Raw genomic sequence first — 11,380 nt, 5'->3', positions numbered from 1 at the left:
CAGAATCGGAAACAGGCTCCAGACTCTGAGCCATCAGCCCAGAGCCTGACGCGGGGCTCGAACTCACGGACCGCGAGATCGTGACCTGGCTGAAGTCGGACGCTTAACCGACTGCGCCACCCAGGCGCCCCAATGCCTGGATATTTTAAAAAAATTGTCCTGATCTGCTACTGCAGCACCTGCTGAAGCTACTTCAGCTGGGTGGAACTCTTCCTGTGGTAGGGTCCCCTCCCTAAGGAAAGAAAAAAAAAAAAAAAAAAAAAAACCCTCAAGGCAACCTGGCTATATGCATATGTGACAATATCCCTCATGACCTTGTAACATGAGACCACTTAATCAGACCGCATGTTTGTGTGTTACCATATATGGGAGACAAAGAAGTAGAAAATATATAAAAAACTATGCAACATGGTGTTCCGGGCTCAGTTCTTCGGATACAAACCCAACTGAGCTGTGCCATGCCGGCGAGAGTAAAGTTGCTTCCTGGAAAGAAAAGCCTCAGTGTCACGACTCTCTGTGCAAGAATCCTGCTACATTCTGTTCTCAAACTCTTCTAGAGAAAGAACATTATACAGTTTCTTTTGGTAGCCCATTCTAGTAACTGGCGGTCACTACTAAGGAGTGCTAAACATGGGGAAATTCAGCTACAATCATCCCCTTTCCCTTTACCCTTAGTGTTTTTTTTTTAATTTTGTTTTTCAACGTTTATTTATTTTTGGGACAGAGAGAGACAGAGCATGAACGGGGGAGGGGCAGAGAGAGAGGGAGACACAGAATCGGAAACAGGCTCCAGGCTCTGAGCCATCAGCCCAGAGCCTGACGCGGGGCTCGAACTCCCGGACTGCGAGATCGTGACCTGGCTGAAGTTGGACGCTCAACCGACTGCGCCACCCAGGCGCCCCACCCTTAGTGTTTTTTATAAATTTTAAAAACTGTTTATTTTGAGAGAGGGAGAGAGAGTGAGCAGGGGAGGGTCAGAGAAAGAGGGAGAGAATCCCAAACAGGCTCCGCATTGTCAGCACAGAGCCTGATTTGGGGCTCAATCCCACAAACCATGTGATCATGACATGAGCTGAAATCAAGAGTTGGACGCTTAACCAACTGAGCCATCCAGGTACCCGTTCATGTTTTTATATTAGTAAATATAGAAAGTTAGGTGAAAATCACATGACATTATTAAATGTCACTAAAATACTATCTTTTTTTTCCCAGAGAAGACTTAATGGCTTGATAAAATGCTTATAATACATAACATGAAATGACAAAGGAAGATATATTACTTTATATAGTATGATCCCAATTCTTCTCAAAAAAGTACATACACATATACACATACACATAAGACTAGAAGGAAATGCATCTAGGCAGTGGAATTATGGGCAATTTAAAATTTCTTCATGCTTAAATGAATTTTTCAATTTTTCTACAATGAGCATTTTTACAGTCATAACCAGCCTCATCTATGTGGATGCATTGCTATTTATTTTACAATGTGGTTTGTTTTGGACTGGAAGCATGTTTCTACCACCATCCACCAGGCACTCAGCCCTGCCGTGTGGAGGAGCCTGGGGCCCACTCTGAGTTCGTTAGCAGTGATGCTGCACAAACCCAAACCCTCCCCGAGAGTCATTTATACTCTAAGCCAGGTTTTCAAAAACCTGGTCTCACAGAGGTTTTTGAAGCTCTATTTGCCACATTGCAAAGGAACAAATGCCTTGCCAGAGAGGATTTGAATGCTTCCAGAGAGTTATAAAGAGTGGAATGGAGTCAGCTCTGATTGCCAGCATAAAGTCTCTGTCTAGGGAATGATAAAACACCCCGATACATTTCCTCAGCCAGCTCAGCAGCCCAAGCCTTATGCGAGACATCCCCTTAAACCATACAAACGTCTCTGTCTTAGTCAGCTTGGGCTGCCATAGCAAAATACCAGACTGCGTGGCTTGAAATTTATCTTCTCACAGTTATGGAGGCTGGAAAGATCAAGGTGTCAGCAGGGTTTGACTTCTGGTGAGACTTCTCTTTGTGGTGATGTAGATGGCAGCTCTCTCTGTGTCCCCACTTGTCCTCTCTTGGCCTTTGCTCCAAGCATGTGTGCAGAGAGAGCAAGAGAGGGAACTCTCTGGTATCTCTTCTTCCAAGGGCACCAACTGTATCAGATTAGAACCCCACCCTTATGACCTGATCTAATCCTAATTACTTCCTCAAGACCCTATTTCCAATATAGTCACATGAGAGGTTAGGGATTCAATATATGAATTTGGGGGAGGGGGACACCATTCACTCCCTAGCAGTGTCCTAAAACTGAATTTTGAAGAGCCCAATCTCTCTGTGGGGTCAGCCTGCCAATGCCCTCACCCCACCTGCCTCTGCATGGACCAGTTCTTTAAAGAGATGGGAAGGGCACAGACCAATGTAGATATAATAGGTGGAAAACACACAGCTTTTGTGTGTCACATAGGGTGATACATAGTAAAGGGCAGCATCTGTGAGGAGACCTCCCTGGTTTCCTTAATAAACTGCCATCCCATCCTATACAGTTGCAAGTGAGGGGAGAAACTCCACATGTGCAGTGATCACTGGAAACTGGGCCCCAAAGATTTATCCTTCTTTCTAGAAGCCTCTCCCTACTAATGGTGGCCACGAAGGGACTTCTACTCCCTCCTAAGGATGTCCTTCCCAAAGGTGTCATTGCTTTTCTCTTCTCTTCCCTGGTATATACAAGCAACCAGATGGGACCACTTCCCCACTGTTGACTTATTTGCACACTGAGTCATCTAGGAATTTCCTGGGTTGACAACTCAGGCTGTTTCCTCAGTGTTACCTCCTGCAAAGCTATTCCTAAAAAAGGAAATGACTAGTTGGCAGAGACTGGTTTTGCTTTTGAACAATTAGTAAAGTGACTGTGGAATGCACCTGGAATCGGCACTGGTCCCTACAGATGCCCATCATTGTGTTAGATTCTTTATGACTCATGACTGAGACTGGGCCATAGAGAGAATTTACCACCCTCATGGGAGAAAGACGACGTGCCTCAAATGACCAACTCTCTGAAAAATATTTGTTGAAAGTGTGCATGAATAAATGGCCAGTCAGGATGCCAAGCACAGCAGTGTTTCCCTTGTCATCATCCACAACCAACCACAACGATAATAGTTAATATTTATTGAGTATTAACTATGTGGCCAGAACTTCTGAGGTGCCCAGAGGGATCTCGGAGGGTTTGGGCAGGGATAGCTGGAAGGTAGCAACAGCATTATTCTGTTTTCTGTATCGGCAATTCCATAAAAGGTATCATCAGAGGGGCGCCTGGGTGGCTCAGTAGGTTAAGTGCCTGACTCTTGATTTTGGCTCAGGTCATGATCTCACAAACCGTGAGCTCGAGCCCTGCATCATGGTTCCATGCTGACAGTGGGGAGCCTGCCTGGGATTCTTTCTCTCTGCCTTTCCCCCACTCATGTTCTCTCTCTCTCTCTTAAAATAAATGAACGTTAAAAAAAAAAAAGGTATCATTAGAAAAAGGGTTCCACTGCTAAAATTTGAATAGCATTGCTTCTTGCAATACTCTCAATGAGAAAACCAGGCAGAGTTAGGGAAGGGCTTAGCAAATGTCACACAGTAAGTGGCAGAGTGAGACTGGAAATTAGGTCTCCAACACAGTGTTCTTTCAACCAAGCTCCATTGCCCTCTGCCTGTGATAATACCATCCAGGTAACAATAAAGTGATCTCTGGATTATCAGTTGAGTGCTGTATAATTAATGCCCTTCTGATTCCCCAGTATGTGCCGGGCATTAGGCTAAGTACTTTACAGGTATTAATTAATTAATTAATTAATTAATTAATTAAATTCTCATGAAAATCCAGAGAAATAGATGCTGTTACTACCATTATTTAACAGATCCAGAAAATGAGTCACTGAGCTATTAAATAACTTGCTTGAGGTCTCACAGGAAGTGGGTGATGACACCAGGATATGAGCTCAAACAATACAGCTTCAGAGATTCAATCCCTGAATACAGCTTCTCCTGACTAGTATATTATTCTATATCCCAAGACTGAAAAGAATTTACACAGAAGCAAAGATACACAGAGTTCACCCTCAACTTCTCCCTCTGCTCAAAGCTTCTTTTTTTCTAGTCACCCTATGTTCCAAACTTTGAGAAATGAAAATCATAGAATCCTCGATGGATTCGTTGAAATCCCTGCAGGGAAGAATTAGCAGTGAGAGAAGTATTTCTGCTTTACAGATGAAGTGCCTTACAGAGGCTTATTAGACACAACTCACCACTTGTCATTCGGCAGGCACAGATAAGGTGGGAAATGGCATGTGTCTGAATCCCCAAACTCTGTTCATCCAACAGCATGAGTGGTCTAAGTGCATGTGGAACAAAAAGGTTGTGTGTATGTGTGTGTGGTGGGAGGAGGCACAGCAGGGCATCAATGTTGACAGATGAGGATAGAGAAGTGTGCATGGGATGGGTACTCAGTGGCCTTAAAATTCTTTAGCTGCTGTGCATCACACAGAGGCCACTGGAAGCTTTAAGAGAATGAGTAAACAGCAGCTATATTCATGTTTTTGAAATATTATTTTGCATGGTGAAGATTGGATTAGAGTTGGATAGTCTCCTTGAAGACTATACAGGAGAGAGAGGGGTTCAAGGAACTGCATTAGGAAGCTGTTGCTATTTTCCAAGAGAGAGAGGCTGGTGCTCTGTTTAAGCAATGTCAGAGATGCCTGAACAATATTTGTAGGCAATTCACATACCTGGAACACTACACATTTCAGAGATGAAAAAAAACTTTCTAGCATCCCTTAGGCTCTCAGGAAACCCGCTAGTGTTGACTGGATATAACAGTGGTTAAAGGTTCATGGTGTGTGGATGCCTGATTAGAAATTTCAAACTAACTAACCCCTGTCCTTGGGGGTGGTAGAGGATGAAAATTAATGTGTGTATTTATTACACTGTTGATGCTGCAGAATTTAAAAGTAAAGTACAGAGCTGACAGCATTAACCAAGTGACGTGCTAGCAATTGACAGCTCAAAGGAAAGGTGAATTGAAAGATATCCTTAGCCTCCAGGATCCTTCTGTCTACAAGGAAGACAAGAAGACAAAATGTGCAACAGTTGCCTGATCAGATGAGACAATGTACCATGAAGGATCTAAGTGCAGGTGGTAAGAGGGAAAGATGTTCTCATAGTTGGTGGGTGGTGAGATGGACTGAGTCAGGAGTAGACTTAGCTTTTCACTCATTTAGCAAATGTATTTATTTAACAGCTACTATGTGTCAGGCACCATGGGGAAGGATCTGTAAATGAATTAGGCTGAAAAGTCCCTCCCTGTGGGGAGCTAACATTCTTGGAAACATTCTTGAAGGGAGTGGGGCTTGAGTTGGATTCTAAAGGAAGGGGAGCCTGATGGATAGAGAGAAGACATCAGAGGGGGGACAAAGAGTATGAAATCCAGACAGAAGAAATATTTACAGTGGGAAGCAATGAGAGACTTGAGGAGTGGTCAAGACAAGTTTTTGCTTAGGGAGGGGAGCAGCAGGAAATCAAATTGAAAGGTGAGTTCTGGGAGTGGCCTTGAAAACCTGGTAGGGGAGACTGAATGTTATCCTGCAAGCATCACAGAGCCCTGGGGATAGGATTCAAGCTTCTAGTTGAAAGGGGGAGGCAGCAAAGATAGCAATGAGCAGGTAGTAGGGCAGGAAATCTGTGGCCATTTCAGAAATTAATTATTTTTTCCTTTCTTTCTCTGCCTTGTCTTTTTCTCTACCCTCTGAGTTTTAAAGATATCTAAAATGTTGTAATTATGTCTGAATGCATAGGAAGAGTAGAATCAGGTGAAGACAGCACAGAGATCCATGGAAATTATTATGTAAATGACTTAGCAGTTACACAGACTGTTCCCAGAGTGAACACTTGACCATTCTTCTACTGGCTACTTAAGTACACTGTGAGCTTAAGGATAAACCCAAGTGACTGATAAACGTGAATGGAGTGGGTCCCCGGGCAGGGTCTTCCGGACATAGTTCCTCCACTGGAAGTCCCTCATGGAGAATTTAATTTTAAAAGGATGATAATAAAATGGAGAATTAAGAGCCAACAAGAGGGAGGGAAAATGGATAACGTGTCCAAATTCTCTCTCTCTCTTATTCATACCACACACTTTATGGAATCTTTTATCATTCTGACACTTGCCATGTATATTCCCAGCATCCTCGCCTGCCAGATTTATTTTACTCTTACTATTGAGGAGAAACAAAGCTGCTTAGGCAATTCTCTAGATTGCTCTGCAAAATGAAGAACCCCTGTGATGATTTCAAGTGTCTAAAATCCCTTGAATTTTTCAAAACAGAGATGTGAACCATGGCTACTTTGAAAAGGAACATGGGGGCCTTTCCTGTTTAACCCAGATGTCCCCAAGCTGCTGCAACCCAATGGTACAAATTGTCATGGAGCAACTGTGGAAATGCAAGGTTTGGACACAGTCTCCCCGGTGATTTCTGGGAGTCTCCAGGAGTGCTTCACTTATGCTCAGAAACACGTCTGCTATGGGGCACCTGGGTGGCACAGTCACTTGAGCGTCCGACTTCGGCTCAGGTCATGATCTCATGGTCTGTGAGTTTGAGCCCTGCATGGGGCTCTGTGCTGACAGCTCAGAGCCTGGAGCCTGCTTCCGATTCTGTGTCTCCCTCTCTCTCTGCCCCTCCCCTGCTCATGCTTGCTCTCTCTCTCTCTCTCTCTCTCTCTGTCAAAAATAAATAAAAAACATCAAAAGGAAAGAAAGAAAGAAAAAAAGAAAGAAAGAAAGAAAGAAAGAAAGAAAGAAAGAAAGAAAGAAAGAAAGAAAGAAAGAAAGAAAGAGAAAGAAACACATCTGCTCCTGTCCTGCCTGCTGCCGATGTCCCTGAGAGAACACTCTCTTCTTGACCCACTGTTCCTTAAACCCTTGGGCTATTTGTGTCCTCCAATGATGAGACTTCTGGATGGTCTATGGTGGGCTCTTGTGCTTTATCATTGAGGTCCTGAAGCATCAGTGCTTGTATCTAGTCTCAATATGTCCTTATGACTTTCAGCCTTGAATCCCTCTCTCCATAGAGCTTAACACTATGCACCTAGAGCTTAACTCTGACTATGCACATGTCAGAAATGTGCATAAGAATGTATGTTGCAGATGTGTTTTAATATTAAAGAACTGGAAATTATGTGGATCCTGAGAAACTTAACAGAAGACCATGGAGCAGGGAAAGGAAAAAAAAAGTTGGAGAGGGAGGGAGCCAAACCATAACAGACTCTTAAAAACTGAGAATACGGGGCGCCTGGGTGGCGCAGTCGGTTGAGCGTCCGACTTCAGCCAGGTCACGATCTCGCGGTCCGTGAGTTCGAGCCCCGCGTCAGGCTCTGGGCTGATGGCTCAGAGCCTGGAGCCTGTTTCCGATTCTGTGTCTCCCTCTCTCTCTGCCCCTCCCCCGTTCATGCTCGGTCTCTCTCTGTCCCAAAAATAAATAAATGTTGAAAAAAAAAATTAAAAAAAAAAAAAAAAAAAAAAACTGAGAATAAACTGAGGGTTGATGGGGTGGGAGGGGAAAGTGGGTGATGGGCATTGAGGAGGGCACCTGTTGGGATGAGCACTGTGTGTTGTATGTAAACCAACTTGACAATAAATTTCACATAAAAAAAAGAACCGGAAATAAATTGATTTTCCATCAGGAGAAGAAATTGGTGGAATAAATGGTGATATATCTGTACTGTGAAATAATATGCAGACATCAGAATGAATTAGAAATCTTTTGGATGATTTGGAGGGATTTGAGTTGCAAATAAAAGCTGTAGAAATGTATATGAAATGTGGTCCCATTTTTGCACAATTCAACCCAACATATGTTTTAGTATATGTGTATATGTAAAGGAGTTGTTTACTTTTGTCTTTATGTAAGATTCTATTAGTATAAAGAACCAAATGGAAGGACATAACTGCCCATTGGAGTGGGCACAGTGGTAAGATTTTTGGGTCTCATGTTAATTCTCACCAGAGAGCATCTCCCATGGAGAATGTCCACCTTGTGTGAATAACAGCCAGCCTCTCTCTTTGGCCACCCCAGGGCTTCTTCAATAGTTCCCTGAATGCCAGAGTAACAGAGATCAAGGCTATACATCTGGCCCAACAGCATGAGCTTCTTTTTATGAAGGCTGATCTGGCTACTGCCACTGATGAATGCCAGATTTCCAGCCAAATAAATTGTAGACAAGCCCTTGATGTGAAAACATTACTCAAGGAGATCAGCCAGCTCTCTGGTGGCAGGTAGATCTCTTCAGATGCCTTCACCCTGGTGGGAGTAGCAATTGGTTCTTATAAGAATTGACACCTACTGAGGATATGAGATCCCCTTCCCGGCTGTCAGCATCACCATCCAAGGGCCTACAGAATGCCCGATTTACAAGCATAGAGCATATACAGCATTGCTTCAGATAAGTAAAGGAGGTGTGCCATTGAATGCATAACTGTAGGAGTCACTGGTTCTATTATAATGCACATCACCTTGAAGTTTACAGCTTAATAGAAGGATGAAAACTTGCTAAAGACTCCATTAAGATGTAATCTTGGGCACAACACTCAGTGGTGTTGGAGTGTAGCTTTCAGGATGTGTTATATGCACTGAACCAATGGTCAGGATAGCAATGGTTTGTGTCTTGATAGCTAGATACATGGATCCTAGAACCAAGGGGTAAAAGAAGGATTAGCCACTCTTGCCATTACTCCCAGTGATCCACTTGAGGAATTTATACTTCCCACTTTTAACTTTATATTCTATTAGATTAGAAGTTTCCCAGGTTGAAGGTAAGTGGTTTTGAGGCATGCTTACACCAGAGGGTTCTGATGAACTCGAAATTACAACTGTTGCCTAGTCATTTTAGATTCCTTGAGTCAGTGGATCATAAAGAACTCTATTGTTAGGGATAATTGACTCTGAATACTATGAAGACCTAGGGTTGCCACTCCCAATGGGGTAAGAAAGGAGCATGTCTGGAAGCTATGAAATGTTTATGCTTCAGTCCAAGTGCTATGTATAAATGGTCCATCCCAGTAACCATGACCCAATAGGGGTAAGGGAACTAAGGCCCAACTCTGCAAAGATGAAGGTCTGGCTGAAGGTAAGGGAAGTCTGGAATGGGTGTGGGGGAGACATGACACTCAACACCAATGGTATTGGGACCATCTGTAGCTGGGAGGACTGAAGCTTAGTCCACTAACTGTCCTGCATGATGCCTTCTGTAGAAATTTCTGTTGGCTACCACATTAAGGACCCTGTGACTGACCAGACTCCAAGGAGGGCATGAGTGTTTCTGAGTGGTATAAGAAGTAAACCACATTTGACATCTCTCATGCCTCATGCCTTACATCTCTCCAGCCTATCTTTAAATGTGTCTATTGTTGCAGTGACCAGCTTTGTGCAGATATATAACCTTCCAGCATCTTCCCTCAGCTGCATCTCATTTCTCAATGTCTACATGGGGGCCTCTCTGAAGCCACTCTATAGGTGATTTCTGAACCAGTCTGGCATCTGCTCACTCATGAACAATCTCTAAGAGAGCATTAATACTCCATGTGGCAATCCTTAACCAATGAGAGATAGAAGCTAGTGAATGAATATGTGCTTCCACCTTCTTTCCCACAGGTGGACAACTCTGAGGCATATTCTACACAACTCCTTAGAGGGAGCCCTGGTTGCTCATGGAGTGACCAGCTCAATAAAGCACCCTTGCATTTGCTTTTTTTCCTACCCTGCTTTATACTCTTTCCACTTCCTCATTCCTGTTCCCTGGGTCACTTCCCCTCATTCCTGTTCCCTGGGCCACTTCCCCAAGTAAACTTGCATGCAAACCCTTGCCAAAGGCTCTGCTTTCTGGCTAAGACACATGAATTACTTGTGGAAAATGGGGGTGGGCTGCTGATATGGGTCAGGATAGAGAGAGGTGGGGAAAGGTATCCTCAGGAAAAATCATCATTTGTGCTAGGTCAAATTTTTGCAAAATGACATTGTTGTGTGTATGTAGACATAAAGAGATGCTTACAAGATGGCCACCCAAACATTCGTGTTGGTTATCTTAGAATAGTGTGATATATTTTATTATATTTTATACTTTAAAAGTACAGTAAAACCTTGGATTGTGAGTAACTTGTTCTGTGAGTGTTCTGCAAGATGAGCAAACATTTCTAATAAATTTTAACTTGATAAATGAGGGATGTCTTGCAATACGAGTATTACGTGATGCTGAATGTCACATGATCACAACTGAGCCAATCGCTTCTCTCTCTCTCTCTCTCCCTCTCTGTCTCTCTCACTGAAAGATTGTGGGTGATCATCTCCCATGCTCAGATGTTCGGTCTCAGGCCATGGTGTTTGGAAGAAATCAGTGATTTTTCAGAACATTGGAAGGTGCCCACAACTGGCACTATGTATATTTTGTCATTCAAAGCACCTATGGACAGTCCTTTGCTTTCCCATACAAGAGTAAGCTTAGGGACGCTTTGCTTCATTCTAGGTCAGGCTGCCTGCAGACACAGATCCTTTTCTCTGCTGTCTTATTACCAGTTACAGTGTATGACAAAAGTTGACTGTAGTCAACATCTGTGCAAGCGTATACAATGGCTCCCATGCAGAAGGAGGTTGAACAGAAAGGCAGTAAGCAGAAGGAGATGATTATCATGGAAGTTAAGAAAGGAAATCATTGAGAAGTATGAACGAGGTATGCAAGTGGCTGAAATTGCAATATTTTATAAGAAGTCTATGTTGGCCATTTGCAAAATATTAAAGAAGAGAGAAGAAATAAGGGGCCTAGATGTAGCAAAAGAAGTCACAAGAATATCAAAGCAATGACCACATATTCTGGAAAATGTAGAAAAGTTGCTTCTGGTTTGGATAAATGAGAAGCAACTAGCAGGTGATACTGTGACTGAGAACTTTATCTGCAAGAAGGCAGAGGCCTTGTATACTGACCTTGTAAATAAACCGGCAGGTACGTCAACAGAAAACAAAGAAGGCTTCAAGGCAAGCAGGGGATGGTTTGATAACTTTAAGAGGAGAAGTGTCATCCGTAGAGTAGTGAGGCATGGAGAGGCTGCAAGTTCAGACGCTAAGGCAGCTGAGGCATTCGCTACAAGTTCCAGAAACTCATGGTTTCCAACTGTTACCTGCAGGAGCAAGTTCTTAACTGAGATGAGATGGGGCTTTTTTGGAAAATGATGACAAAGAGGACCTACATTACCGAAGAAGGGAACATAATGCCCGGTCACAAGCCCGTGAAAGACCATCTCACTCTCTTGTTTTGTACTAATGCAAGCGGGGATTTTAAAGTCAAGCCCTGCTCATATATC

This window comes from Puma concolor, chromosome C1 (assembly GCF_028749965.1).
Source record: "Puma concolor isolate L17-30 chromosome C1, mPumCon1.1.hap2, whole genome shotgun sequence".
Taxonomy (NCBI): Eukaryota; Metazoa; Chordata; class Mammalia; order Carnivora; family Felidae; genus Puma; species Puma concolor.
Note: the sequence above shows the minus strand (reverse complement) of the source record.